General features: G+C 38.4%; 40 non-coding genes and 37 pseudogenes across 40 annotated transcripts; 73 read left to right on the top strand and 4 right to left on the bottom strand.

Moving 5' to 3' along the window:
* Positions 1-49: 49 nt before the first annotated feature.
* On the bottom strand, positions 50-168 carry LOC149694256 (5S ribosomal RNA). Its single transcript, XR_016383315.1, has one exon. It is a non-coding gene; the product is annotated as a 5S ribosomal RNA (ribosomal RNA).
* Positions 169-529: 361 nt separating this feature from the next.
* On the bottom strand, positions 530-648 carry LOC149694255 (5S ribosomal RNA; annotated as a pseudogene).
* A 360-nt stretch (positions 649-1,008) lies between these two features.
* LOC149694254 (5S ribosomal RNA) lies at positions 1,009-1,127 on the bottom strand (annotated as a pseudogene).
* Positions 1,128-1,263: 136 nt separating this feature from the next.
* On the bottom strand, positions 1,264-1,382 carry LOC149694253 (5S ribosomal RNA; annotated as a pseudogene).
* A 385-nt stretch (positions 1,383-1,767) lies between these two features.
* Positions 1,768-1,886, top strand: LOC149694252 (5S ribosomal RNA; annotated as a pseudogene).
* A 137-nt stretch (positions 1,887-2,023) lies between these two features.
* Positions 2,024-2,142, top strand: LOC149694251 (5S ribosomal RNA; annotated as a pseudogene).
* Positions 2,143-2,264: 122 nt separating this feature from the next.
* LOC149694250 (5S ribosomal RNA) lies at positions 2,265-2,383 on the top strand (annotated as a pseudogene).
* Positions 2,384-2,520: 137 nt separating this feature from the next.
* Positions 2,521-2,639, top strand: LOC149694249 (5S ribosomal RNA; annotated as a pseudogene).
* A 137-nt stretch (positions 2,640-2,776) lies between these two features.
* LOC149694248 (5S ribosomal RNA) lies at positions 2,777-2,895 on the top strand (annotated as a pseudogene).
* A 360-nt stretch (positions 2,896-3,255) lies between these two features.
* LOC149694247 (5S ribosomal RNA) lies at positions 3,256-3,358 on the top strand (annotated as a pseudogene).
* A 122-nt stretch (positions 3,359-3,480) lies between these two features.
* Positions 3,481-3,599, top strand: LOC149694246 (5S ribosomal RNA; annotated as a pseudogene).
* A 136-nt stretch (positions 3,600-3,735) lies between these two features.
* LOC149694245 (5S ribosomal RNA) lies at positions 3,736-3,854 on the top strand. The gene has a single exon (XR_016383133.1). It is a non-coding gene; the product is annotated as a 5S ribosomal RNA (ribosomal RNA).
* A 137-nt stretch (positions 3,855-3,991) lies between these two features.
* Positions 3,992-4,110, top strand: LOC149694244 (5S ribosomal RNA; annotated as a pseudogene).
* Positions 4,111-4,247: 137 nt separating this feature from the next.
* Positions 4,248-4,366, top strand: LOC149694243 (5S ribosomal RNA). Its single transcript, XR_016383064.1, has one exon. It is a non-coding gene; the product is annotated as a 5S ribosomal RNA (ribosomal RNA).
* A 137-nt stretch (positions 4,367-4,503) lies between these two features.
* Positions 4,504-4,622, top strand: LOC149694242 (5S ribosomal RNA). The gene has a single exon (XR_016383150.1). It is a non-coding gene; the product is annotated as a 5S ribosomal RNA (ribosomal RNA).
* A 137-nt stretch (positions 4,623-4,759) lies between these two features.
* LOC149694241 (5S ribosomal RNA) lies at positions 4,760-4,878 on the top strand. Its single transcript, XR_016383148.1, has one exon. It is a non-coding gene; the product is annotated as a 5S ribosomal RNA (ribosomal RNA).
* Positions 4,879-5,015: 137 nt separating this feature from the next.
* Positions 5,016-5,134, top strand: LOC149694240 (5S ribosomal RNA). The gene has a single exon (XR_016383153.1). It is a non-coding gene; the product is annotated as a 5S ribosomal RNA (ribosomal RNA).
* Positions 5,135-5,271: 137 nt separating this feature from the next.
* On the top strand, positions 5,272-5,390 carry LOC149694239 (5S ribosomal RNA; annotated as a pseudogene).
* A 137-nt stretch (positions 5,391-5,527) lies between these two features.
* Positions 5,528-5,646, top strand: LOC149694238 (5S ribosomal RNA; annotated as a pseudogene).
* Positions 5,647-6,007: 361 nt separating this feature from the next.
* LOC149694237 (5S ribosomal RNA) lies at positions 6,008-6,110 on the top strand (annotated as a pseudogene).
* Positions 6,111-6,232: 122 nt separating this feature from the next.
* Positions 6,233-6,351, top strand: LOC149694236 (5S ribosomal RNA; annotated as a pseudogene).
* Positions 6,352-6,487: 136 nt separating this feature from the next.
* On the top strand, positions 6,488-6,606 carry LOC149694235 (5S ribosomal RNA). Its single transcript, XR_016383131.1, has one exon. It is a non-coding gene; the product is annotated as a 5S ribosomal RNA (ribosomal RNA).
* A 137-nt stretch (positions 6,607-6,743) lies between these two features.
* Positions 6,744-6,862, top strand: LOC149694234 (5S ribosomal RNA; annotated as a pseudogene).
* A 137-nt stretch (positions 6,863-6,999) lies between these two features.
* Positions 7,000-7,118, top strand: LOC149694233 (5S ribosomal RNA). The gene has a single exon (XR_016383281.1). It is a non-coding gene; the product is annotated as a 5S ribosomal RNA (ribosomal RNA).
* Positions 7,119-7,255: 137 nt separating this feature from the next.
* LOC149694232 (5S ribosomal RNA) lies at positions 7,256-7,374 on the top strand (annotated as a pseudogene).
* Positions 7,375-7,496: 122 nt separating this feature from the next.
* On the top strand, positions 7,497-7,615 carry LOC149694231 (5S ribosomal RNA; annotated as a pseudogene).
* Positions 7,616-7,752: 137 nt separating this feature from the next.
* Positions 7,753-7,871, top strand: LOC149694230 (5S ribosomal RNA; annotated as a pseudogene).
* Positions 7,872-8,008: 137 nt separating this feature from the next.
* Positions 8,009-8,127, top strand: LOC149694229 (5S ribosomal RNA; annotated as a pseudogene).
* A 360-nt stretch (positions 8,128-8,487) lies between these two features.
* On the top strand, positions 8,488-8,606 carry LOC149694228 (5S ribosomal RNA; annotated as a pseudogene).
* Positions 8,607-8,743: 137 nt separating this feature from the next.
* On the top strand, positions 8,744-8,862 carry LOC149694227 (5S ribosomal RNA). Its single transcript, XR_016383062.1, has one exon. It is a non-coding gene; the product is annotated as a 5S ribosomal RNA (ribosomal RNA).
* A 137-nt stretch (positions 8,863-8,999) lies between these two features.
* On the top strand, positions 9,000-9,118 carry LOC149694226 (5S ribosomal RNA). Its single transcript, XR_016383061.1, has one exon. It is a non-coding gene; the product is annotated as a 5S ribosomal RNA (ribosomal RNA).
* Positions 9,119-9,255: 137 nt separating this feature from the next.
* On the top strand, positions 9,256-9,374 carry LOC149694225 (5S ribosomal RNA). Its single transcript, XR_016383060.1, has one exon. It is a non-coding gene; the product is annotated as a 5S ribosomal RNA (ribosomal RNA).
* A 136-nt stretch (positions 9,375-9,510) lies between these two features.
* LOC149694224 (5S ribosomal RNA) lies at positions 9,511-9,629 on the top strand. The gene has a single exon (XR_016383059.1). It is a non-coding gene; the product is annotated as a 5S ribosomal RNA (ribosomal RNA).
* Positions 9,630-9,766: 137 nt separating this feature from the next.
* Positions 9,767-9,885, top strand: LOC149694223 (5S ribosomal RNA). The gene has a single exon (XR_016383058.1). It is a non-coding gene; the product is annotated as a 5S ribosomal RNA (ribosomal RNA).
* Positions 9,886-10,021: 136 nt separating this feature from the next.
* On the top strand, positions 10,022-10,140 carry LOC149694222 (5S ribosomal RNA; annotated as a pseudogene).
* A 137-nt stretch (positions 10,141-10,277) lies between these two features.
* LOC149694221 (5S ribosomal RNA) lies at positions 10,278-10,396 on the top strand. The gene has a single exon (XR_016383057.1). It is a non-coding gene; the product is annotated as a 5S ribosomal RNA (ribosomal RNA).
* Positions 10,397-10,533: 137 nt separating this feature from the next.
* Positions 10,534-10,652, top strand: LOC149694220 (5S ribosomal RNA). Its single transcript, XR_016383056.1, has one exon. It is a non-coding gene; the product is annotated as a 5S ribosomal RNA (ribosomal RNA).
* Positions 10,653-10,786: 134 nt separating this feature from the next.
* LOC149694219 (5S ribosomal RNA) lies at positions 10,787-10,905 on the top strand. The gene has a single exon (XR_016383055.1). It is a non-coding gene; the product is annotated as a 5S ribosomal RNA (ribosomal RNA).
* Positions 10,906-11,042: 137 nt separating this feature from the next.
* LOC149694218 (5S ribosomal RNA) lies at positions 11,043-11,161 on the top strand. The gene has a single exon (XR_016383130.1). It is a non-coding gene; the product is annotated as a 5S ribosomal RNA (ribosomal RNA).
* A 137-nt stretch (positions 11,162-11,298) lies between these two features.
* On the top strand, positions 11,299-11,417 carry LOC149694217 (5S ribosomal RNA; annotated as a pseudogene).
* Positions 11,418-11,554: 137 nt separating this feature from the next.
* On the top strand, positions 11,555-11,673 carry LOC149694216 (5S ribosomal RNA). The gene has a single exon (XR_016383054.1). It is a non-coding gene; the product is annotated as a 5S ribosomal RNA (ribosomal RNA).
* A 137-nt stretch (positions 11,674-11,810) lies between these two features.
* On the top strand, positions 11,811-11,929 carry LOC149694215 (5S ribosomal RNA; annotated as a pseudogene).
* A 137-nt stretch (positions 11,930-12,066) lies between these two features.
* LOC149694214 (5S ribosomal RNA) lies at positions 12,067-12,169 on the top strand (annotated as a pseudogene).
* A 122-nt stretch (positions 12,170-12,291) lies between these two features.
* On the top strand, positions 12,292-12,410 carry LOC149694213 (5S ribosomal RNA). Its single transcript, XR_016383053.1, has one exon. It is a non-coding gene; the product is annotated as a 5S ribosomal RNA (ribosomal RNA).
* Positions 12,411-12,547: 137 nt separating this feature from the next.
* LOC149694212 (5S ribosomal RNA) lies at positions 12,548-12,666 on the top strand. Its single transcript, XR_016383051.1, has one exon. It is a non-coding gene; the product is annotated as a 5S ribosomal RNA (ribosomal RNA).
* A 137-nt stretch (positions 12,667-12,803) lies between these two features.
* Positions 12,804-12,922, top strand: LOC149694211 (5S ribosomal RNA). The gene has a single exon (XR_016383305.1). It is a non-coding gene; the product is annotated as a 5S ribosomal RNA (ribosomal RNA).
* A 136-nt stretch (positions 12,923-13,058) lies between these two features.
* Positions 13,059-13,177, top strand: LOC149694210 (5S ribosomal RNA; annotated as a pseudogene).
* Positions 13,178-13,314: 137 nt separating this feature from the next.
* Positions 13,315-13,433, top strand: LOC149694209 (5S ribosomal RNA). The gene has a single exon (XR_016383140.1). It is a non-coding gene; the product is annotated as a 5S ribosomal RNA (ribosomal RNA).
* A 137-nt stretch (positions 13,434-13,570) lies between these two features.
* Positions 13,571-13,689, top strand: LOC149694208 (5S ribosomal RNA). The gene has a single exon (XR_016383050.1). It is a non-coding gene; the product is annotated as a 5S ribosomal RNA (ribosomal RNA).
* A 137-nt stretch (positions 13,690-13,826) lies between these two features.
* On the top strand, positions 13,827-13,945 carry LOC149694207 (5S ribosomal RNA). Its single transcript, XR_016383049.1, has one exon. It is a non-coding gene; the product is annotated as a 5S ribosomal RNA (ribosomal RNA).
* Positions 13,946-14,081: 136 nt separating this feature from the next.
* LOC149694206 (5S ribosomal RNA) lies at positions 14,082-14,200 on the top strand. The gene has a single exon (XR_016383129.1). It is a non-coding gene; the product is annotated as a 5S ribosomal RNA (ribosomal RNA).
* A 137-nt stretch (positions 14,201-14,337) lies between these two features.
* On the top strand, positions 14,338-14,456 carry LOC149694205 (5S ribosomal RNA; annotated as a pseudogene).
* Positions 14,457-14,593: 137 nt separating this feature from the next.
* LOC149694204 (5S ribosomal RNA) lies at positions 14,594-14,712 on the top strand. The gene has a single exon (XR_016383048.1). It is a non-coding gene; the product is annotated as a 5S ribosomal RNA (ribosomal RNA).
* Positions 14,713-14,849: 137 nt separating this feature from the next.
* LOC149694203 (5S ribosomal RNA) lies at positions 14,850-14,968 on the top strand. The gene has a single exon (XR_016383047.1). It is a non-coding gene; the product is annotated as a 5S ribosomal RNA (ribosomal RNA).
* A 136-nt stretch (positions 14,969-15,104) lies between these two features.
* On the top strand, positions 15,105-15,223 carry LOC149694202 (5S ribosomal RNA; annotated as a pseudogene).
* A 137-nt stretch (positions 15,224-15,360) lies between these two features.
* LOC149694201 (5S ribosomal RNA) lies at positions 15,361-15,463 on the top strand (annotated as a pseudogene).
* Positions 15,464-15,585: 122 nt separating this feature from the next.
* Positions 15,586-15,704, top strand: LOC149694200 (5S ribosomal RNA). Its single transcript, XR_016383046.1, has one exon. It is a non-coding gene; the product is annotated as a 5S ribosomal RNA (ribosomal RNA).
* A 138-nt stretch (positions 15,705-15,842) lies between these two features.
* Positions 15,843-15,961, top strand: LOC149694199 (5S ribosomal RNA). The gene has a single exon (XR_016383045.1). It is a non-coding gene; the product is annotated as a 5S ribosomal RNA (ribosomal RNA).
* Positions 15,962-16,098: 137 nt separating this feature from the next.
* LOC149694198 (5S ribosomal RNA) lies at positions 16,099-16,217 on the top strand (annotated as a pseudogene).
* A 136-nt stretch (positions 16,218-16,353) lies between these two features.
* LOC149694197 (5S ribosomal RNA) lies at positions 16,354-16,472 on the top strand. Its single transcript, XR_016383374.1, has one exon. It is a non-coding gene; the product is annotated as a 5S ribosomal RNA (ribosomal RNA).
* Positions 16,473-16,609: 137 nt separating this feature from the next.
* On the top strand, positions 16,610-16,728 carry LOC149694196 (5S ribosomal RNA). The gene has a single exon (XR_016383304.1). It is a non-coding gene; the product is annotated as a 5S ribosomal RNA (ribosomal RNA).
* Positions 16,729-16,865: 137 nt separating this feature from the next.
* Positions 16,866-16,968, top strand: LOC149694195 (5S ribosomal RNA; annotated as a pseudogene).
* Positions 16,969-17,090: 122 nt separating this feature from the next.
* Positions 17,091-17,209, top strand: LOC149694194 (5S ribosomal RNA). Its single transcript, XR_016383077.1, has one exon. It is a non-coding gene; the product is annotated as a 5S ribosomal RNA (ribosomal RNA).
* A 138-nt stretch (positions 17,210-17,347) lies between these two features.
* Positions 17,348-17,466, top strand: LOC149694193 (5S ribosomal RNA). Its single transcript, XR_016383044.1, has one exon. It is a non-coding gene; the product is annotated as a 5S ribosomal RNA (ribosomal RNA).
* A 138-nt stretch (positions 17,467-17,604) lies between these two features.
* On the top strand, positions 17,605-17,723 carry LOC149694192 (5S ribosomal RNA). The gene has a single exon (XR_016383043.1). It is a non-coding gene; the product is annotated as a 5S ribosomal RNA (ribosomal RNA).
* A 137-nt stretch (positions 17,724-17,860) lies between these two features.
* On the top strand, positions 17,861-17,979 carry LOC149694191 (5S ribosomal RNA). Its single transcript, XR_016383091.1, has one exon. It is a non-coding gene; the product is annotated as a 5S ribosomal RNA (ribosomal RNA).
* A 137-nt stretch (positions 17,980-18,116) lies between these two features.
* Positions 18,117-18,235, top strand: LOC149694190 (5S ribosomal RNA; annotated as a pseudogene).
* A 136-nt stretch (positions 18,236-18,371) lies between these two features.
* LOC149694189 (5S ribosomal RNA) lies at positions 18,372-18,474 on the top strand (annotated as a pseudogene).
* Positions 18,475-18,598: 124 nt separating this feature from the next.
* LOC149694188 (5S ribosomal RNA) lies at positions 18,599-18,717 on the top strand. Its single transcript, XR_016383115.1, has one exon. It is a non-coding gene; the product is annotated as a 5S ribosomal RNA (ribosomal RNA).
* A 137-nt stretch (positions 18,718-18,854) lies between these two features.
* LOC149694187 (5S ribosomal RNA) lies at positions 18,855-18,957 on the top strand (annotated as a pseudogene).
* Positions 18,958-19,079: 122 nt separating this feature from the next.
* On the top strand, positions 19,080-19,198 carry LOC149694186 (5S ribosomal RNA). Its single transcript, XR_016383090.1, has one exon. It is a non-coding gene; the product is annotated as a 5S ribosomal RNA (ribosomal RNA).
* Positions 19,199-19,335: 137 nt separating this feature from the next.
* On the top strand, positions 19,336-19,454 carry LOC149694185 (5S ribosomal RNA; annotated as a pseudogene).
* A 136-nt stretch (positions 19,455-19,590) lies between these two features.
* On the top strand, positions 19,591-19,693 carry LOC149694184 (5S ribosomal RNA; annotated as a pseudogene).
* Positions 19,694-19,817: 124 nt separating this feature from the next.
* Positions 19,818-19,936, top strand: LOC149694183 (5S ribosomal RNA). The gene has a single exon (XR_016383081.1). It is a non-coding gene; the product is annotated as a 5S ribosomal RNA (ribosomal RNA).
* A 137-nt stretch (positions 19,937-20,073) lies between these two features.
* Positions 20,074-20,176, top strand: LOC149694182 (5S ribosomal RNA; annotated as a pseudogene).
* A 122-nt stretch (positions 20,177-20,298) lies between these two features.
* Positions 20,299-20,417, top strand: LOC149694181 (5S ribosomal RNA). Its single transcript, XR_016383042.1, has one exon. It is a non-coding gene; the product is annotated as a 5S ribosomal RNA (ribosomal RNA).
* A 137-nt stretch (positions 20,418-20,554) lies between these two features.
* Positions 20,555-20,673, top strand: LOC149694180 (5S ribosomal RNA). The gene has a single exon (XR_016383089.1). It is a non-coding gene; the product is annotated as a 5S ribosomal RNA (ribosomal RNA).
* The last annotated feature ends 30 nt before the right edge of the window (positions 20,674-20,703 follow it).

The raw sequence follows: 20,703 nt of genomic DNA, 5'->3' as shown, positions 1-20,703 counted from the left end.
TGCTTTTTTCATATCTATTAAAATTTAAAAGAGGAAAAAAAAGTGAAAAAGCCAACGGCACGCAGTGTTCCTAAGTGGTCTCCCTCCCAAGTACTGACTGCGCTCGACCCTGCTTAACTTCGGTGATCGGACGAGAACCGGTGTATTCAGCGTGATATGGCCGTTGCCGAGAGTGCTAGTTAATAATTTGAATTTAATTAACTTTCATCTTTATAAAACAATAACAAAATGAAGATATGTTTGCTTTTTTCATATCGGGTGGAATTTAAAAGAGGAAACAAAAGTGAAAAAGCCAACGGCACGCAGTATACCCAAGTACTGACTGCGCTCGACGCTGCTAACGTCGGCGATCGGACGAGAACCGGTGTTCTCAGCGTGATATGGCCGTTGCCGAGAGTGCTAGATAATAATTCGAATTTAAATTAAGTGAGACAAATTAACCTTCATCTTTTTAAAACAACAACAAAAAGAAAATATGTTTGCTTTTTTCATATCTATTGGAATTTAAAAGAGGAAAAAAAAGTGAAAAAGCTAACGGCACGCAGTGTTCCTAAGTGGTCGCCCTCCCAAATACTGACTGCGCTCGACGCTGCTTAACTTCGGTTATCGTACGAGAACCGGTGTATTCAGCGTGTTTTGGCCGTTGCCGATAGTGCTAGTTAATAATTTGAATTAAATTAACTTTCATCTTTATAAAACAATAACAAAAAGAAGATATGTGTGCTTTTTTTCAAATCGGGTGGAATTTAAAAGAGGAAACAAAAGTGAAAAACCAACGACACGCAGTATTCCCAAGTACTGACTGCGCTCGACGCTGCTAACGTCGGCGATCGGACGAGAACCGGTGTTCTCAGCGTGATTTGGCCGTTGCCGAGAGTGCTAGTTAATAATTCGAATTTAAATTAAGTGAGACAAATTAACCTTCATCATTTTAAAACAATAACAAAATGAAAACATGTTTGCTTTTTTCATATCTATAGGAATTTAAAAGAGGAAAAAAAGTGAAAAAGCCAACGGCACGCAGTGTTCCTAAGTTGTCTCCCTCCCTAGTACTGACTGCGCTCGACGCTGCTTAACTTCGGTGATCGGACGAGAACCGCTGTATTCAGCGTGATATGGTCGTTGCCGAAAGTGCTAGTTAATAATTCGAATTTAAATTAAGTGAGACAAATTAACCTTCATCATTTTAAAACAATAACAAAAAAAAACATGTTTGCTTTTTTCATATCTATTAAAATTTAAAAGAGGGAAAAAAAGTGAAAAAGCCAACGGCACGCAGTGTTCCTAAGTGGTCTCCCTCCCAAGCAGTGACTGTGCTCGACGCTGCTTAACTTCGGTTATCGGACGAGAACCGGTGTATTCAGCGTGATATAGCCGTTGCCGAGAGTGCTAGTTAATAATTCGAATTTAAATTAAGTGAGACAAATTGACCATCTTTTTAAAACAATAACAAAAAGAAAATATGTTTGCTTTTTTCATATCTATTGGAATTTAAAAGAGGAAAAAAAGTGAAAAAGCCAACGGCACGCAGTGTTCCTAAGTGTACTCCCTCCCAAGTACTGACTGCGCTCGACGGTGCTTAACTTCGGCGATCGGACGAGAACCAGTGTCAATTTTTTTTTCGTCTTTTAAATTTTAATAGATATGAAAAAAGCATTTCCCTCTTTAAAATTCCATCAGATATAAAAAAAGCAAACATATGTTCTTTTTCTTATTGTTTTATAAAGATGAAAGTTAATTAAATTCAAATTATTAACTAGCACTCTCGGCAACGGCCATATCACGCTGAATACACCGGTACTCGTCCGATAACCGAAGTTAAGCAGCATCGAGCGCAGTCACTACTTGGGAGGGAAACCACTTAGGTACACTGCGTGCCGTTGGCTTTTTCACTTTTTTTTCCTCTTTTAAATTCCAATAGATTTGAAAAAAGCAAACTTATTTTCTTTTTGTTATTGTTTTAAAAAGATGATGGTTAATTTGTCTCACTTAATTTAAATTCGAATTATTACCTAGCACTCTCGGCAACGGCCATATCACGCTGAATAAACCGGTTCTCGTCCGATAACCGAAGTTAAGCAGCGTCGAGCGCAGTCAGTACTAGGGAGGGAGACAACTTAGGAACACTGCGTGCCGTTGGCTTTTTCACTTTTGTTTCCTCTTTCAAATTCCACCAAATATGAAAAAAGCAAACATATCTTCTTTTTGTTATTGTTTTATAAAGATGAAAGTTAATTAAATTAAAATTATTAACTAGCACTCTCGGCAACGGCCATATCACGCTGAATACACCGGTTCTCGTCCGATAACCGAAGTTAAGCAGCGTCGAGCACAGTCACTACTTGGGAGGGAGACCACTTAGGAACACTGCGTGCCGTTGGCTTTTTCACTTTTTTTCCCTCTTTTAAATTTTAATAGATATGAAAAAAGCAAACATGTTTTCATTTTGTTATTGTTTTAAAATGATGAAGGTTAATTTGTCTCACTTAATTTAAATTCGAATTATTAACTAGCACTCTCGGCAACGGCTATATCACGCTGAATACACCGGCTCTCGTCCGATAACCGAAGTTAAGCAGCGTCGAGCACAGTCACTGCTTGGGAGGGAGACCACTTAGGAACACTGCGTGCCGTTGGCTTTTTCACTTTTTTTCCCTCTTTTAAATTTTAATAGATATGAAAAAAGCAAACATGTTTTCATTTTGTTATTGTTTTAAAATGATGAAGGTTAATTTGTCTCACTTAATTTAAATTCGAATTATTAACTAGCACTCTCGGCAACGACCATATCACGCTGAATACAGCGGTTCTCGTCCGATCACCGAAGTTAAGCAGCGTCGAGCGCAGTCAGTACTAGGGAGGGAGACAACTTAGGAACACTGCGTGCCGTTGGCTTTTTCACTTTTTTTCCTCTTTTAAATTCCTATAGATATGAAAAAAGCAAACATGTTTTCATTTTGTTATTGTTTTAAAATGATGAAGGTTAATTTGTCTCACTTAATTTAAATTCGAATTATTAACTAGCACTCTCGGCAACGGCCAAATCACGCTGAGAACACCGGTTCTCGTCCGATCGCCGACGTTAGCAGCGTCGAGCGCAGTCAGTACTTGGGAATACTGCGTGTCGTTGGTTTTTCACTTTTGTTTCCTCTTTTAAATTCCACCCGATTTGAAAAAAAGCACACATATCTTCTTTTTGTTATTGTTTTATAAAGATGAAAGTTAATTTAATTCAAATTATTAACTAGCACTATCGGCAACGGCCATATCACGCTGAAAACACCGGTTCTCGTCCGATCACCGAAGTTAAGTAGCGTCGAGCGCATACAGTACTTGGGAATACTGCGTGCCGTTGGCTTTTTCACTTTTGTTTCCTCTTTCAAATTCCACCAGATATGAAAAAAGCAAACATATCTTCTTTTTGTTATTGTTTTATAAAGATGAAAGTTAATTTAATTCAAATTATTAACTAGCACTATCGGCAACGGCCATAACACTCTGAAAACACCGGTTCTCGTCCGATCACCGAAGTTAAGCAGCGTCGAGCGCAGTCAGTACTTGGGAGGGAGACCACTTAGGAACACTGCGTGCCGTTGGCTTTTTCAATTTTTTTCCTCTTTTAAATTCCAATAGATATGAAAAAAGCAAACATATTTTCTTTTTGTTATTGTTTTAAAAAGATGAAGGTTAATTTGTCTCACTTAATTTAAATTCGAATTATTAAATAGCACTCTCGGCAACGGCCATATCACGCTGAAAACACCGGTTCTCGTCCGATCACCGAAGTTAAGCAGCGTCGAGCGCAATCAGTACTTGGGAGGGAGACCACTTAGGAACACTGCGTGCCGTTGGCTTTTTCACTTTTTATTCCTCTTTTAAATTCCAATAGATATGAAAAAAGCAAACATATTTTCTTTTTGTTATTGTTTTAAAAAGATGAAGGTTAATTTGTCTCACTTAATTTAAATTCGAATTATTAAATAGCACTCTCGGCAACGGCCATATCACGCTGAAAGCACCGGTTCTCGTCCGATCACCGAAGTTTAGCAGCGTCGAGCGCAGTCAGTACTTGGGAGGGAAACCACTTAGGAACACTGCGTGCCGTTGGCTTTTTCACTTTTTTTTCCTCTTTTAAATTCCAATAGATATGAAAAAAGCAAACATATTTTCTTTTTGTTATTGTTTTAAAAAGATGATGGTTAATTTGTCTCACTTAATTTAAATTCGAATTATTATCTAGCACTCTCGGCAACGGCCATATCACGCTGAAAACACCGGTTCTCGTCCGATCACCGAAGTTAAGCAGCGTCGAGCGCAGTCAGTACTTGGGAGGGAGACCACTTAGGAACACTGCGTGCCGTTGGCTTTTTCACTTCTTTTTCCTCTTTTAAATTCCAATAGATATGAAAAATGCAAACATATTTTCTTTTTGTTATTGTTTTAAAAAGATGAAGGTTAATTTGTCTCACTTAATTTAAATTCGAATTATTATCTAGCACTCTCGGCAACGGCCATGTCACGCTGAAAACACCGGTTCTCGTCCGATCACCGAAGTTAAGCAGCGTCGAGCGCAGTCAGTACTTGGGAGGGAGACCACTTAGGAACACTGCGTGCCGTTGGCTTTTTCACTTCTTTTTCCTCTTTTAAATTCCAATAGATATGAAAAATGCAAACATATTTTCTTTTTGTTATTGTTTTAAAAAGATGAAGGTTAATTTGTCTCACTTAATTTAAATTCGAATTATTATCTAGCACTCTCGGCAACGGCCATGTCACGCTGAAAACACCGGTTCTCGTCCGATCACCGAAGTTAAGCAGCGTCGAGCGCAGTCAGTACTTGGGAGGGAGACCACTTAGGAACACTGCGTGCCGTTGGCTTTTTCACTTTTTATTCCTCTTTTAAATTCCAATAGATATGAAAAAAGCAAACATATTTTCTTTTTGTTATTGTTTTAAAAAGATGAAGGTTAATTTGTCTCACTTAATTTAAATTCGAATTATTAAATAGCACTCTCGGCAACGGCCATATCACGCTGAAAGCACCGGTTCTCGTCCGATCACCGAAGTTAAGCAGCGTCGAGCGCAATCAGTACTTGGGAGGGAGACCACTTAGGAACACTGCGTGCCGTTGGCTTTTTCACTTTTTATTCCTCTTTTAAATTCCAATAGATATGAAAAAAGCAAACATATTTTCTTTTTGTTATTGTTTTAAAAAGATGAAGGTTAATTTGTCTCACTTAATTTAAATTCGAATTATTAAATAGCACTCTCGGCAACGGCTATATCACGCTGAATACACCGGCTCTCGTCCGATAACCGAAGTTAAGCAGCGTCGAGCACAGTCACTGCTTGGGAGGGAGACCACTTAGGAACACTGCGTGCCGTTGGCTTTTTCACTTTTTTTCCCTCTTTTAAATTTTAATAGATATGAAAAAAGCAAACATGTTTTCATTTTGTTATTGTTTTAAAATGATGAAGGTTAATTTGTCTCACTTAATTTAAATTCGAATTATTAACTAGCACTCTCGGCAACGACCATATCACGCTGAATACAGCGGTTCTCGTCCGATCACCGAAGTTAAGCAGCGTCGAGCGCAGTCAGTACTAGGGAGGGAGACAACTTAGGAACACTGCGTGCCGTTGGCTTTTTCACTTTTTTTTCCTCTTTTAAATTCCTATAGATATGAAAAAAGCAAACATGTTTTCATTTTGTTATTGTTTTAAAATGATGAAGGTTAATTTGTCTCACTTAATTTAAATTCGAATTATTAACTAGCACTCTCGGCAACGGCCAAATCACGCTGAGAACACCGGTTCTCGTCCGATCGCCGACGTTAGCAGCGTCGAGCGCAGTCAGTACTTGGGAATACTGCGTGTCGTTGGTTTTTCACTTTTGTTTCCTCTTTTAAATTCCACCCGATTTGAAAAAAAGCACACATATCTTCTTTTTGTTATTGTTTTATAAAGATGAAAGTTAATTTAATTCAAATTATTAACTAGCACTATCGGCAACGGCCATATCACGCTGAAAACACCGGTTCTCGTCCGATCACCGAAGTTAAGTAGCGTCGAGCGCATACAGTACTTGGGAATACTGCGTGCCGTTGGCTTTTTCACTTTTGTTTCCTCTTTCAAATTCCACCAGATATGAAAAAAGCAAACATATCTTCTTTTTGTTATTGTTTTATAAAGATGAAAGTTAATTTAATTCAAATTATTAACTAGCACTATCGGCAACGGCCATAACACTCTGAAAACACCGGTTCTCGTCCGATCACCGAAGTTAAGCAGCGTCGAGCGCAGTCAGTACTTGGGAGGGAGACCACTTAGGAACACTGCGTGCCGTTGGCTTTTTCAATTTTTTTCCTCTTTTAAATTCCAATAGATATGAAAAAAGCAAACATATTTTCTTTTTGTTATTGTTTTAAAAAGATGAAGGTTAATTTGTCTCACTTAATTTAAATTCGAATTATTAAATAGCACTCTCGGCAACGGCCATATCACGCTGAAAACACCGGTTCTCGTCCGATCACCGAAGTTAAGCAGCGTCGAGCGCAATCAGTACTTGGGAGGGAGACCACTTAGGAACACTGCGTGCCGTTGGCTTTTTCACTTTTTATTCCTCTTTTAAATTCCAATAGATATGAAAAAAGCAAACATATTTTCTTTTTGTTATTGTTTTAAAAAGATGAAGGTTAATTTGTCTCACTTAATTTAAATTCGAATTATTAAATAGCACTCTCGGCAACGGCCATATCACGCTGAAAGCACCGGTTCTCGTCCGATCACCGAAGTTTAGCAGCGTCGAGCGCAGTCAGTACTTGGGAGGGAAACCACTTAGGAACACTGCGTGCCGTTGGCTTTTTCACTTTTTTTTCCTCTTTTAAATTCCAATAGATATGAAAAAAGCAAACATATTTTCTTTTTGTTATTGTTTTAAAAAGATGATGGTTAATTTGTCTCACTTAATTTAAATTCGAATTATTATCTAGCACTCTCGGCAACGGCCATATCACGCTGAAAACACCGGTTCTCGTCCGATCACCGAAGTTAAGCAGCGTCGAGCGCAGTCAGTACTTGGGAGGGAGACCACTTAGGTACACTGCGTGCCGTTGGCTTTTTCACTTTTTTTTCCTCTTTTAAATTCCAATAGATTTGAAAAAAGCAAACTTATTTTCTTTTTGTTATTGTTTTAAAAAGATGATGGTTAATTTGTCTCACTTAATTTAAATTCGAATTATTACCTAGCACTCTCGGCAACGGCCATATCACGCTGAATAAACCGGTTCTCGTCCGATAACCGAAGTTAAGCAGCGTCGAGCGCAGTCAGTACTAGGGAGGGAGACAACTTAGGAACACTGCGTGCCGTTGGCTTTTTCACTTTTGTTTCCTCTTTCAAATTCCACCAAATATGAAAAAAGCAAACATATCTTCTTTTTGTTATTGTTTTATAAAGATGAAAGTTAATTAAATTAAAATTATTAACTAGCACTCTCGGCAACGGCCATATCACGCTGAATACACCGGTTCTCGTCCGATAACCGAAGTTAAGCAGCGTCGAGCACAGTCACTACTTGGGAGGGAGACCACTTAGGAACACTGCGTGCCGTTGGCTTTTTCACTTTTTTTCCCTCTTTTAAATTTTAATAGATATGAAAAAAGCAAACATGTTTTCATTTTGTTATTGTTTTAAAATGATGAAGGTTAATTTGTCTCACTTAATTTAAATTCGAATTATTAACTAGCACTCTCGGCAACGGCTATATCACGCTGAATACACCGGCTCTCGTCCGATAACCGAAGTTAAGCAGCGTCGAGCACAGTCACTGCTTGGGAGGGAGACCACTTAGGAACACTGCGTGCCGTTGGCTTTTTCACTTTTTTTCCCTCTTTTAAATTTTAATAGATATGAAAAAAGCAAACATGTTTTCATTTTGTTATTGTTTTAAAATGATGAAGGTTAATTTGTCTCACTTAATTTAAATTCGAATTATTAACTAGCACTCTCGGCAACGACCATATCACGCTGAATACAGCGGTTCTCGTCCGATCACCGAAGTTAAGCAGCGTCGAGCGCAGTCAGTACTAGGGAGGGAGACAACTTAGGAACACTGCGTGCCGTTGGCTTTTTCACTTTTTTTCCTCTTTTAAATTCCTATAGATATGAAAAAAGCAAACATGTTTTCATTTTGTTATTGTTTTAAAATGATGAAGGTTAATTTGTCTCACTTAATTTAAATTCGAATTATTAACTAGCACTCTCGGCAACGGCCAAATCACGCTGAGAACACCGGTTCTCGTCCGATCGCCGACGTTAGCAGCGTCGAGCGCAGTCAGTACTTGGGAATACTGCGTGTCGTTGGTTTTTCACTTTTGTTTCCTCTTTTAAATTCCACCCGATTTGAAAAAAAGCACACATATCTTCTTTTTGTTATTGTTTTATAAAGATGAAAGTTAATTTAATTCAAATTATTAACTAGCACTATCGGCAACGGCCAAAACACGCTGAATACACCGGTTCTCGTACGATAACCGAAGTTAAGCAGCGTCGAGCGCAGTCAGTATTTGGGAGGGCGACCACTTAGGAACACTGCGTGCCGTTAGCTTTTTCACTTTTTTTTCCTCTTTTAAATTCCAATAGATATGAAAAAAGCAAACATATTTTCTTTTTGTTGTTGTTTTAAAAAGATGAAGGTTAATTTGTCTCACTTAATTTAAATTCGAATTATTATCTAGCACTCTAGGCAACGGCCATATCACGCTGAAAACACCGGTTCTCGTCCGATCACCGAAGTTAAGCAGCGTCGAGCGCAGTCAGTACTTGGGAGGGAGACCACTTAGGAACACTGCGTGCCGTTGGCTTTTTCACTTTTTTTTCCTCTTTTAAATTCCAATAGATATGAAAAAAGCAAACATATTTTCTTTTTGTTATTGTTTTAAAAAGATGATGGTTAATTTGTCTCACTTAATTTAAATTCGAATTATTATCTAGCACTCTCGGCAACGGCCATATCACGCTGAAAACACCGGTTCTCGTCCGATCACCGAAGTTAAGCAGCGTCGAGCGCAGTCAGTACTTGGGAGGGAGACCACTTAGGAACACTGCGTGCCGTTGGCTTTTTCACTTCTTTTTCCTCTTTTAAATTCCAATAGATATGAAAAATGCAAACATATTTTCTTTTTGTTATTGTTTTAAAAAGATGAAGGTTAATTTGTCTCACTTAATTTAAATTCGAATTATTATCTAGCACTCTCGGCAACGGCCATATCACGCTGAAAACACCGGTTCTCGTCCGATCACCGAAGTTAAGCAGCGTCGAGCGCAGTCAGTACTTGGGAGGGAGACCACTTAGGAACACTGCGTGCCGTTGGCTTTTTCAATTTTTTTCCTCTTTTAAATTCCAATAGATATGAAAAAAGCAAACATATTTTCTTTTTGTTATTGTTTTAAAAAGATGAAGGTTAATTTGTCTCACTTAATTTAAATTCGAATTATTAAATAGCACTCTCGGCAACGGCCATATCACGCTGAAAACACCGGTTCTCGTCCGATCACCGAAGTTAAGCAGCGTCGAGCGCAGTCAGTACTTGGGAGGGAGACCACTTAGGAACACTGCGTGCCGTTGGCTTTTTCAATTTTTTTTCCTCTTTTAAATTCCTATAGATATGAAAAATGCAAACATATTTTCTTTTTGTTATTGTTTTAAAAAGATGAAGGTTAATTTGTCTCACTTAATTTAAATTCGAATTATTATCTAGCACTCTCGGCAACGGCCATATCACGCTGAAAACACCGGTTCTCGTCCGATCACCGAAGTTAAGCAGCGTCGAGCGCAGTCAGTACTTGGGAGGGAGACCACTTAGGAACACTGCGTGCCGTTGGCTTTTTCAATTTTTTTCCTCTTTTAAATTCCAATAGATATGAAAAAAGCAAACATATTTTCTTTTTGTTATTGTTTTAAAAAGATGAAGGTTAGTTTGTCTCACTTAATTTAAATTCGAATTATTAAATAGCACTCTCGGCAACGGCCATATCACGCTGAAAACACCGGTTATCGTCCGATCACCGAAGTTAAGCAGCGTCGAGCGCAGTCAGTACTTGGGAGGGAGACCACTTAGGAACACTGCGTGCCGTTGGCTTTTTCACTTTTTTTTCCTCTTTTAAATTCCAATAGATATGAAAAAAGCAAACATATTTTCTTTTTGTTATTGTTTTAAAAAGATGAAGGTAAATTAGTCTCACTTAATTTAAATTCGAATTATTAAATAGCACTCTCGGCAACGGCCATATCACGCTGAAAACACCGGTTCTCGTCCGATCACCGAAGTTAAGCAGCGTCGAGCGCAGTCAGTACTTGGGAGGGAGACCACTTAGGAACACTGCGTGCCGTTGGCTTTTTCACTTTTTTTTCCTCTTTTAAATTCCAATAGATATGAAAAAAGCAAACATATTTTCTTTTTGTTATTGTTTTAAAAAGATGATGGTTAATTTGTCTCACTTAATTTAAATTCGAATTATTATCTAGCACTCTCGGCAACGGCCATATCACGCTGAAAACACCGGTTCTCGTCCGATCACCGAAGTTAAGCAGCGTCGAGCGCAGTCAGTACTTGGGAGGGAGACCACTTAGGAACACTGCGTGCCGTTGGCTTTTTCACTTCTTTTTCCTCTTTTAAATTCCAATAGATATGAAAAATGCAAACATATTTTCTTTTTGTTATTGTTTTAAAAAGATGGTTAATTTGTCTCACTTAATTTAAATTCGAATTATTATCTAGCACTCTCGGCAACGGCCATATCACGCTGAAAACACCGGTTCTCGTCCGATCACCGAAGTTAAGCAGCGTCGAGCGCAGTCAGTACTTGGGAGGGAGACCACTTAGGAACACTGCGTGCCGTTGGCTTTTTCACTTCTTTTTCCTCTTTTAAATTCCAATAGATATGAAAAATGCAAACATATTTTCTTTTTGTTATTGTTTTAAAAAGATGAAGGTTAATTTGTCTCACTTAATTTAAATTCGAATTATTAAATAGCACTCTCGGCAACGGCCATATCACGCTGAAAACACCGGTTCTCGTCCGATCACCGAAGTTAAGCAGCGTCGAGCGCAATCAGTACTTGGGAGGGAGACCACTTAGGAACACTGCGTGCCGTTGGCTTTTTCACTTTTTTTTCCTCTTTTAAATTCCAATAGATATGAAAAAAGCAAACATATTTTCTTTTTGTTATTGTTTTAAAAAGATGAAGGTTAATTTGTCTCACTTAATTTAAATTCGAATTATTATCTAGCACTCTCGGCAACGGCCATATCACGCTGAAAGCACCGGTTCTCGTCCGATCACCGAAGTTTAGCAGCGTCGAGCGCAGTCAGTACTTGGGAGGGAAACCACTTAGGAACACTGCGTGCCGTTGGCTTTTTCACTTTTTTTTCCTCTTTTAAATTCCAATAGATATGAAAAAAGCAAACATATTTTCTTTTTGTTATTGTTTTAAAAAGATGATGGTTAATTTGTCTCACTTAATTTAAATTCGAATTATTATCTAGCACTCTCGGCAACGGCCATATCACGCTGAAAACACCGGTTCTCGTCCGATCACCGAAGTTAAGCAGCGTCGAGCGCAGTCAGTACTTGGGAGGGAGACCACTTAGGAACACTGCGTGCCGTTGGCTTTTTCACTTCTTTTTCCTCTTTTAAATTCCAATAGATATGAAAAATGCAAACATATTTTCTTTTTGTTATTGTTTTAAAAAGATGAAGGTTAATTTGTCTCACTTAATTTAAATTCGAATTATTATCTAGCACTCTCGGCAACGGCCATATCACGCTGAAAACACCGGTTCTCGTCCGATCACCGAAGTTAAGCAGCGTCGAGCGCAGTCAGTACTTGGGAGGGAGACCACTTAGGAACACTGCTGGCCGTTGGCTTTTTCACTTTTTTTTCCTCTTTTAAATTCCAATAGATATGAAAAAAGCAAACATATTTTCTTTTTGTTATTGTTTTAAAAAGATGATGGTTAATTTGTCTCACTTAATTTAAATTCGAATTATTGTCTAGCACTCTCGGCAACGGCCATATCACGCTGAAAACACCGGTTCTCGTCCGATCACCGAAGTTAAGCAGCGTCGAGCGCAGTCAGTACTTGGAAACTTTGCGTGCCGTTGGCTTTTTCACTTTTATTTCCTCTTTTAAATTCCATGAGATATGAAAAAAGCAAACATATCTTCTTTTTCTTATTGATTTATAAAGATGAAGGTTAATTAAATTCGAATTATTAAATAGCACTCTCGGCAACGGCCATATCACGCTGAAAACACCGGTTCTCGTCCGATCACCGAAGTTAAGCAGCGTCGAGCGCAGTCAGTACTTGGGAGGGAGACCACTTAGGAACACTGCGTGCCGTTGGCTTTTTCACTTTTTTTTCCTCTTTTAAATTCCAATAGATATGAAAAAAGCAAACATATTTTCTTTTTGTTATTGTTTTAAAAAGATGATGGTTAATTTGTCTCACTTAATTTAAATTCGAATTATTATCTAGCACTCTCGGCAACGGCCATATCACGCTGAAAACACCGGTTCTCGTCCGATCACCGAAGTTAAGCAGCGTCGAGCGCAGTCAGTACTTGGGAGGGAGACCACTTAGGAACACTGCGTGCCGTTGGCTTTTTCACTTTTTTTTCCTCTTTAAAATTCCAATAGATATGAAAAAAGCAAACATATTTTCTTTTTGTTATTGTTTTAAAAAGATGAAGGTTAATTTGTCTCACTTAATTTAAATTCGAATTATTAAATAGCACTCTTGGCAACGGCCATATCACGCTGAAAACACCGGTTCTCGTCCGATCACCGAAATTAAGCAGCGTCGAGCGCAGTCAGTACTTGGGAGGGAGACCACTTAGGAACACTGCGTGCCGTTGGCTTTTTCAATTTTTTTCCTCTTTTAAATTCCAATAGATATGAAAAAAGCAAACATATTTTCTTTTTGTTATTGTTTTAAAAAGATGAAGGTTAGTTTGTCTCACTTAATTTAAATTCGAATTATTAGATAGCACTCTCGGCAACGGCCATATCACGCTGAAAACACCGGTTATCGTCCGATCACCGAAGTTAAGCAGCGTCGAGCGCAGTCAGTACTTGGGAGGGAGACCACTTAGGAACACTGCGTGCCGTTGGCTTTTTCACTTTTTTTTCCTCTTTTAAATTCCAATAGATATGAAAAAAGCAAACATATTTTCTTTTTGTTATTGTTTTAAAAAGATGAAGGTAAATTTGTCTCACTTAATTTAAATTCGAATTATTAAATAGCACTCTCGGCAACGGCCATATCACGCTGAAAACACCGGTTCTCGTACGATCACCGAAGTTAAGCAGCGTCGAGCGCAGTCAGTACTTGGGAGGGAGACCACTTAGGAACACTGCGTGCCGTTGGCTTTTTCACTTTTTTTTCCTCTTTTAAATTCCAATAGATATGAAAAAAGCAAACATATTTTCTTTTTGTTATTGTTTTAAATAGATGATGGTTAATTTGTCTCACTTAATTTAAATTCGAATTATTATCTAGCACTCTCGGCAACGGCCATATCACGCTGAAAACACCGGTTCTCGTCCGATCACCGAAGTTAAGCAGCGTCGAGCGCAGTCAGTACTTGGGAGGGAGACCACTTAGGAACACTGCGTGCCGTTGGCTTTTTCACTTCTTTTTCCTCTTTTAAATTCCAATAGATATGAAAAATGCAAACATATTTTCTTTTTGTTATTGTTTTAAAAAGATGAAGGTTAATTTGTCTCACTTAATTTAAATTCGAATTATTATCTAGCACTCTCGGCAACGGCCATATCACGCTGAAAACACCGGTTCTCGTCCGATCACCGAAGTTAAGCAGCGTCGAGCGCAGTCAGTACTTGGGAGGGAGACCACTTAGGAACACTGCGTGCCGTTGGCTTTTTCAATTTTTTTCCTCTTTTAAATTCCAATAAATATGAAAAAAGCAAACATATTTTCTTTTTGTTATTGTTTTAAAAAGATGAAGGTTAATTTGTCTCACTTAATTTAAATTCGAATTATTAAATAGCACTCTCGGCAACGGCCATATCACGCTGAAAACACCGGTTCTCGTCCGATCACCGAAGTTAAGCAGCGTCGAGCGCAATCAGTACTTGGGAGGGAGACCACTTAGGAACACTGCGTGCCGTTGGCTTTTTCACTTTTTTTTCCTCTTTTAAATTCCAATAGATATGAAAAAAGCAAACATATTTTCTTTTTGTTATTGTTTTAAAAAGATGAAGGTTAATTTGTCTCACTTAATTTAAATTCGAATTATTAAATAGCACTCTCGGCAACGGCCATATCACGCTGAAAGCACCGGTTCTCGTCCGATCACCGAAGTTTAGCAGCGTCGAGCGCAGTCAGTACTTGGGAGGGAAACCACTTAGGAACACTGCGTGCCGTTGGCTTTTTCACTTTTTTTTCCTCTTTTAAATTCCAATAGATATGAAAAAAGCAAACATATTTTCTTTTTGTTATTGTTTTAAAAAGATGATGGTTAATTTGTCTCACTTAATTTAAATTCGAATTATTATCTAGCACTCTCGGCAACGGCCATATCACGCTGAAAACACCGGTTCTCGTCCGATCACCGAAGTTAAGCAGCGTCGAGCGCAGTCAGTACTTGGGAGGGAGACCACTTAGGAACACTGCGTGCCGTTGGCTTTTTCACTTCTTTTTCCTCTTTTAAATTCCAATAGATATGAAAAATGCAAACATATTTTCTTTTTGTTATTGTTTTAAAAAGATGAAGGTTAATTTGTCTCACTTAATTTAAATTCGAATTATTATCTAGCACTCTCGGCAACGGCCATATCACGCTGAAAACACCGGTTCTCGTCCGATCACCGAAGTTAAGCAGCGTCGAGCGCAGTCAGTACTTGGGAGGGAGACCACTTAGGAACACTGCGTGCCGTTGGCTTTTTCAATTTTTTTCCTCTTTTAAATTCCAATAGATATGAAAAAAGCAAACATATTTTCTTTTTGTTATTGTTTTAAAAAGATGAAGGTTAATTTGTCTCACTTAATTTAAATTCGAATTATTAAATAGCACTCTCGGCAACGGCCATATCACGCTGAAAACACCGGTTCTCGTCCGATCACCGAAGTTAAGCAGCGTCGAGCGCAGTCAGTACTTGGGAGGGAGACCACTTAGGAACACTGCTGGCCGTTGGCTTTTTCACTTTTTTTTCCTCTTTTAAATTCCAATAGATATGAAAAAAGCAAACATATTTTCTTTTTGTTATTGTTTTAAAAAGATGATGGTTAATTTGTCTCACTTAATTTAAATTCGAATTATTGTCTAGCACTCTCGGCAACGGCCATATCACGCTGAAAACACCGGTTCTCGTCCGATCACCGAAGTTAAGCAGCGTCGAGCGCAGTCAGTACTTGGAAACTTTGCGTGCCGTTGGCTTTTTCACTTTTATTTCCTCTTTTAAATTCCATGAGATATGAAAAAAGCAAACATATCTTCTTTTTCTTATTGATTTATAAAGATGAAGGTTAATTAAATTCGAATTATTAAATAGCACTCTCGGCAACGGCCATATCACGCTGAAAACACCGGTTCTCGTCCGATCACCGAAGTTAAGCAGCGTCGAGCGCAGTCAGTACTTGGGAGGGAGACCACTTAGGAACACTGCGTGCCGTTGGCTTTTTCACTTTTTTTTTCCTCTTTTAAATTCCAATAGATATGAAAAAAGCAAACATATTTTCTTTTTGTTATTGTTTTAAAAAGATGATGGTTAATTTGTCTCACTTAATTTAAATTCGAATTATTATCTAGCACTCTCGGCAACGGCCATATCACGCTGAAAACACCGGTTCTCGTCCGATCACCGAAGTTAAGCAGCGTCGAGCGCAGTCAGTACTTGGGAGGGAGACCACTTAGGAACACTGCGTGCCGTTGGCTTTTTCACTTTTTTTTCCTCTTTTAAATTCCAATAGATATGAAAAAAGCAAACATATTTTCTTTTTGTTATTGTTTTAAAAAGATGAAGGTTAATTTGTCTCACTTAATTTAAATTCGAATTATTAAATAGCACTCTTGGCAACGGCCATATCACGCTGAAAACACCGGTTCTCGTCCGATCACCGAAGTTAAGCAGCGTCGAGCGCAGTCAGTACTTGGGAGGGAGACCACTTAGGAACACTGCGTGACGTTGGCTTTTTCACTTTTTTTCCTCTTTTAAATTCCAATAGATATGAAAAAAGCAAACATATTTTCTTTTTGTTATTGTTTTAAAAAGATGATGGTTAATTTGTCTCACTTAATTTAAATTCGAATTATTATCTAGCACTCTCGGCAACGGCCATATCACGCTGAAAACACCGGTTCTCTTCCGATCACCGAAGTTAAGCAGCGTCGAGCGCAGTCAGTACATGGGAGGGAGACCACTTAGGAACACTGCGTGCCGTTGGCTTTTTCACTTTTTTTTCCTCTTTTAAATTCCAATAGATATGAAAAAAGCAAACATATTTTCTTTTTGTTATTGTTTTAAAAAGATGAAGGTTAATTTGTCTCACTTAATTTAAATTCGAATTATTAAATAGCACTCTTGGCAACGGCCATATCACGCTGAAAACACCGGTTCTCGTCCGATCACCGAAATTAAGCAGCGTCGAGCGCAGTCAGTACTTGGGAGGGAGACCACTTAGGAACACTGCGTGCCGTTGGCTTTTTCACTTTTTTTTCCTCTTTTAAATTCCAATAGATATGAAAAAAGCAAACATATTTTCTTTTTGTTATTGTTTTAAAAAGATGATGGTTAATTTGTCTCACTTAATTTAAATTCGAATTATTGTCTAGCACTCTCGGCAACGGCCATATCACGCTGAAAACACCGGTTCTCGTCCGATCACCGAAGTTAAGCAGCGTCGAGCGCAGTCAGTACTTGGAAACTTTGCGTGCCGTTGGCTTTTTCACTTTTATTTCCTCTTTTAAATTCCATGAGATATGAAAAAAGCAAACATATCTTCTTTTTCTTATTGATTTATAAAGATGAAGGTTAATTAAATTCGAATTATTAAATAGCACTCTCGGCAACGGCCATATCACGCTGAAAACACCGGTTCTCGTCCGATCACCGAAGTTAAGCAGCGTCGAGCGCAGACAGTACTTGGGAGGGAGACCACTTAGGAACACTGCGTGCCGTTGGCTTTTTCACTTTTTTTTTCCTCTTTTAAATTCCAATAGATATGAAAAAAGCAAACATATTTTCTTTTTGTTATTGTTTTAAAAAGATGATGGTTAATTTGTCTCACTTAATTTAAATTCGAATTATTATCTAGCACTCTCGGCAACGGCCATATCACGCTGAAAACACCGGTTCTCGTCCGATCACCGAAGTTAAGCAGCGTCGAGCGCAGTCAGTACTTGGGAGGGAGACCACTTAGGAACACTGCGTGCCGTTGGCTTTTTTCACTTTTTTTTCCTCTTTTAAATTCCAATAGATATGAAAAAAGCAAACATATTTTCTTTTTGTTATTGTTTTAAAAAGATGAAGGTTAATTTGTCTCACTTAATTTAAATTCGAATTATTAAATAGCACTCTTGGCAACGGCCATATCACGCTGAAAACACCGGTTCTCGTCCGATCACCGAAGTTAAGCAGCGTCGAGCGCAGTCAGTACTTGGGAGGGAGACCACTTAGGAACACTGCGTGCCGTTGGCTTTTTCACTTTTTTTTCCTCTTTTAAATTCCAATAGATATGAAAAAAGCAAACATATTTTCTTTTTGTTATTGTTTTAAAAAGATGATGGTTAATTTGTCTCACTTAATTTAAATTCGAATTATTATCTAGCACTCTCGGCAACGGCCATATCACGCTGAAAACACCGGTTCTCGTCCGATCACCGAAGTTAAGCAGCGTCGAGCGCAGTCAGTACTTGGGAGGGAGACCACTTAGGAACACTGCGTGCTGTTGGCTTTTTCACTTTTTTTTCCTCTTTTAAATTCCAATAGATATGAAAAAAGCAAACATATTTTCTTTTTGTTATTGTTTTAAAAAGATGAAGGTTAATTTGTCTCACTTAATTTAAATTCGAATTATTAAATAGCACTCTTGGCAACGGCCATATCACGCTGAAAACACCGGTTCTCGTCCGATCACCGAAGTTAAGCAGCGTCGAGCGCAATCAGTACTTGGGAGGGAGACCACTTAGGAACACTGCGTGACGTTGGCTTTTTCACTTTTTTTCCTCTTTTAAATTCCAATAGATATGAAAAAAGCAAACATATTTTCTTTTTGTTATTGTTTTAAAAAGATGATGGTTAATTTGTCTCACTTAATTTAAATTCGAATTATTATCTAGCACTCTCGGCAACGGCCATATCACGCTGAAAAAACCGGTTCTCGTCCGATCACCGAAGTTAAGCAGCGTCGAGCGCAGTCAGTACTTGGAAACTTTGCGTGCCGTTGGCTTTTTCACTTTTATTTCCTCTTTTAAATTCCATGAGACATGAAAAAAGCAAAAACATATCTTCTTTTTCTTATTGATTTATAAAGATGAAGGTTAATTAAATTCGAATTATTAAATAGCACTCTCGGCAACGGCCATATCACGCTGAAAACACCGGTTCTCGTCCGATAACCGAAGTTAAGCAGCGTCGAGCGCAGTCAGTACTTGGGAGGGAGACCACTTAGGAACACTGCGTGCCGTTGCCTTTTTCACTTTTTTTTCCTCTTTTAAATTCCAATAGATATGAAAAAAGCAAACACATTTTCTTTTTGTTATTGTTTTAAAAAGATGATGGTTAATTTGTCTCACTTAATTTAAATTCGAATTATTATCTAGCACTCTCGGCAACGGCCATATCACGCTGAAAACACCGGTTCTCGTCCGATCACCGAAGTTAAGCAGCGTCGAGCGCAGTCAGTACTTGGAAACTTTGCGTGCCGTTGGCTTTTTCACTTTTATTTCCTCTTTTAAATTCCATGAGATATGAAAAAAGCAAACATATCTTCTTTTTCTTATTGATTTATAAAGATGAAGGTTAATTAAATTCGAATTATTAAATAGCACTCTCGGCAACGGCCATATCACGCTGAAAACACCGGTTCTCGTCCGATCACCGAAGTTAAGCAGCGTCGAGCGCAGTCAGTACTTGGGAGGGAGACCACTTAGGAACACTGCGTGCTGTTGGCTTTTTCACTTTTTTTTCCTCTTTTAAGTTCCAATAGATATGAAAAAAGCAAACATATTTTCTTTTTGTTATTGTTTTAAAAAGATGAAGGTTAATTTGTCTCACTTAATTTAAATTCGAATTATTAAATAGCACTCTTGGCAACGGCCATATCACGCTGAAAACACCGGTTCTCGTCCGATCACCGAAGTTAAGCAGCGTCGAGCGCAATCAGTACTTGGGAGGGAGACCACTTAGGAACACTGCGTGACGTTGGCTTTTTCACTTTTTTTCCTCTTTTAAATTCCAATAGATATGAAAAAAGCAAACATATTTTCTTTTTGTTATTGTTTTAAAAAGATGATGGTTAATTTGTCTCACTTAATTTAAATTCGAATTATTATCTAGCACTCTCGGCAACGGCCATATCACGCTGAAAAAACCGGTTCTCGTCCGATCACCGAAGTTAAGCAGCGTCGAGCGCAGTCAGTACTTGGAAACTTTGCGTGCCGTTGGCTTTTTCACTTTTATTTCCTCTTTTAAATTCCATGAGACATGAAAAAAGCAAAAACATATCTTCTTTTTCTTATTGATTTATAAAGATGAAGGTTAATTAAATTCGAATTATTAAATAGCACTCTCGGCAACGGCCATATCACGCTGAAAACACCGGTTCTCGTCCGATAACCGAAGTTAAGCAGCGTTGAGCGCAGTCAGTACTTGGGAGGGAGACCACTTAGGAACACTGCGTGCCGTTGCCTTTTTCACTTTTTTTTCCTCTTTTAAATTCCAATAGATATGAAAAAAGCAAACACATTTTCTTTTTGTTATTGTTTTAAAAAGATGATGGTTAATTTGTCTCACTTAATTTAAATTCGAATTATTATCTAGCACTCTCGGCAACGGCCATATCACGCTGAAAACACCGGTTCTCGTCCGATCACCGAAGTTAAGCAGCGTCGAGCGCAGTCAGTACTTGGAAACTTTGCGTGCCGTTGGCTTTTTCACTTTTATTTCCTCTTTTAAATTCCATGAGATATGAAAAAAGCAAACATATCTTCTTTTTCTTATTGATTTATAAAGATGAAGGTTAATTAAATTCGAATTATTAAATAGCACTCTCGGCAACGGCCATATCACGCTGAAAACACCGGTTCTCGTCCGATCACCGAAGTTAAGCAGCGTCGAGCGCAGTCAGTACTTGGGAGGGAGACCACTTAGGAACACTGCGTGCCGTTGGCTTTTTCACTTTTTTTTCCTCTTTTAAATTCCAATAGATATGAAAAAAGCAAACATATTTTCTTTTTGTTATTGTTTTAAAAAGATGATGGTTAATTTGTCTCACTTAATTTAAATTCGAATTATTATCTAGCACTCTCGGCAACGGCCATATCACGCTGAAAACACCGGTTCTCGTCCGATCACCGAAGTTAAGCAGCGTCGAGCGCAGTCAGTACTTGGGAGGGAGACCACTTAGGAACACTGCGTGCTGTTGGCTTTTTCACTTTTTTTTCCTCTTTTAAATTCC

Source organism: Phalangium opilio, unplaced genomic scaffold, assembly GCF_054372755.1.
Source record: "Phalangium opilio isolate 3A_F unplaced genomic scaffold, DU_Popi_V2 ptg000024l_1, whole genome shotgun sequence".
Lineage (NCBI taxonomy): Eukaryota > Metazoa > Arthropoda > Arachnida > Opiliones > Phalangiidae > Phalangium > Phalangium opilio.
This window is presented reverse-complemented; position numbering and strand designations above follow the sequence as displayed.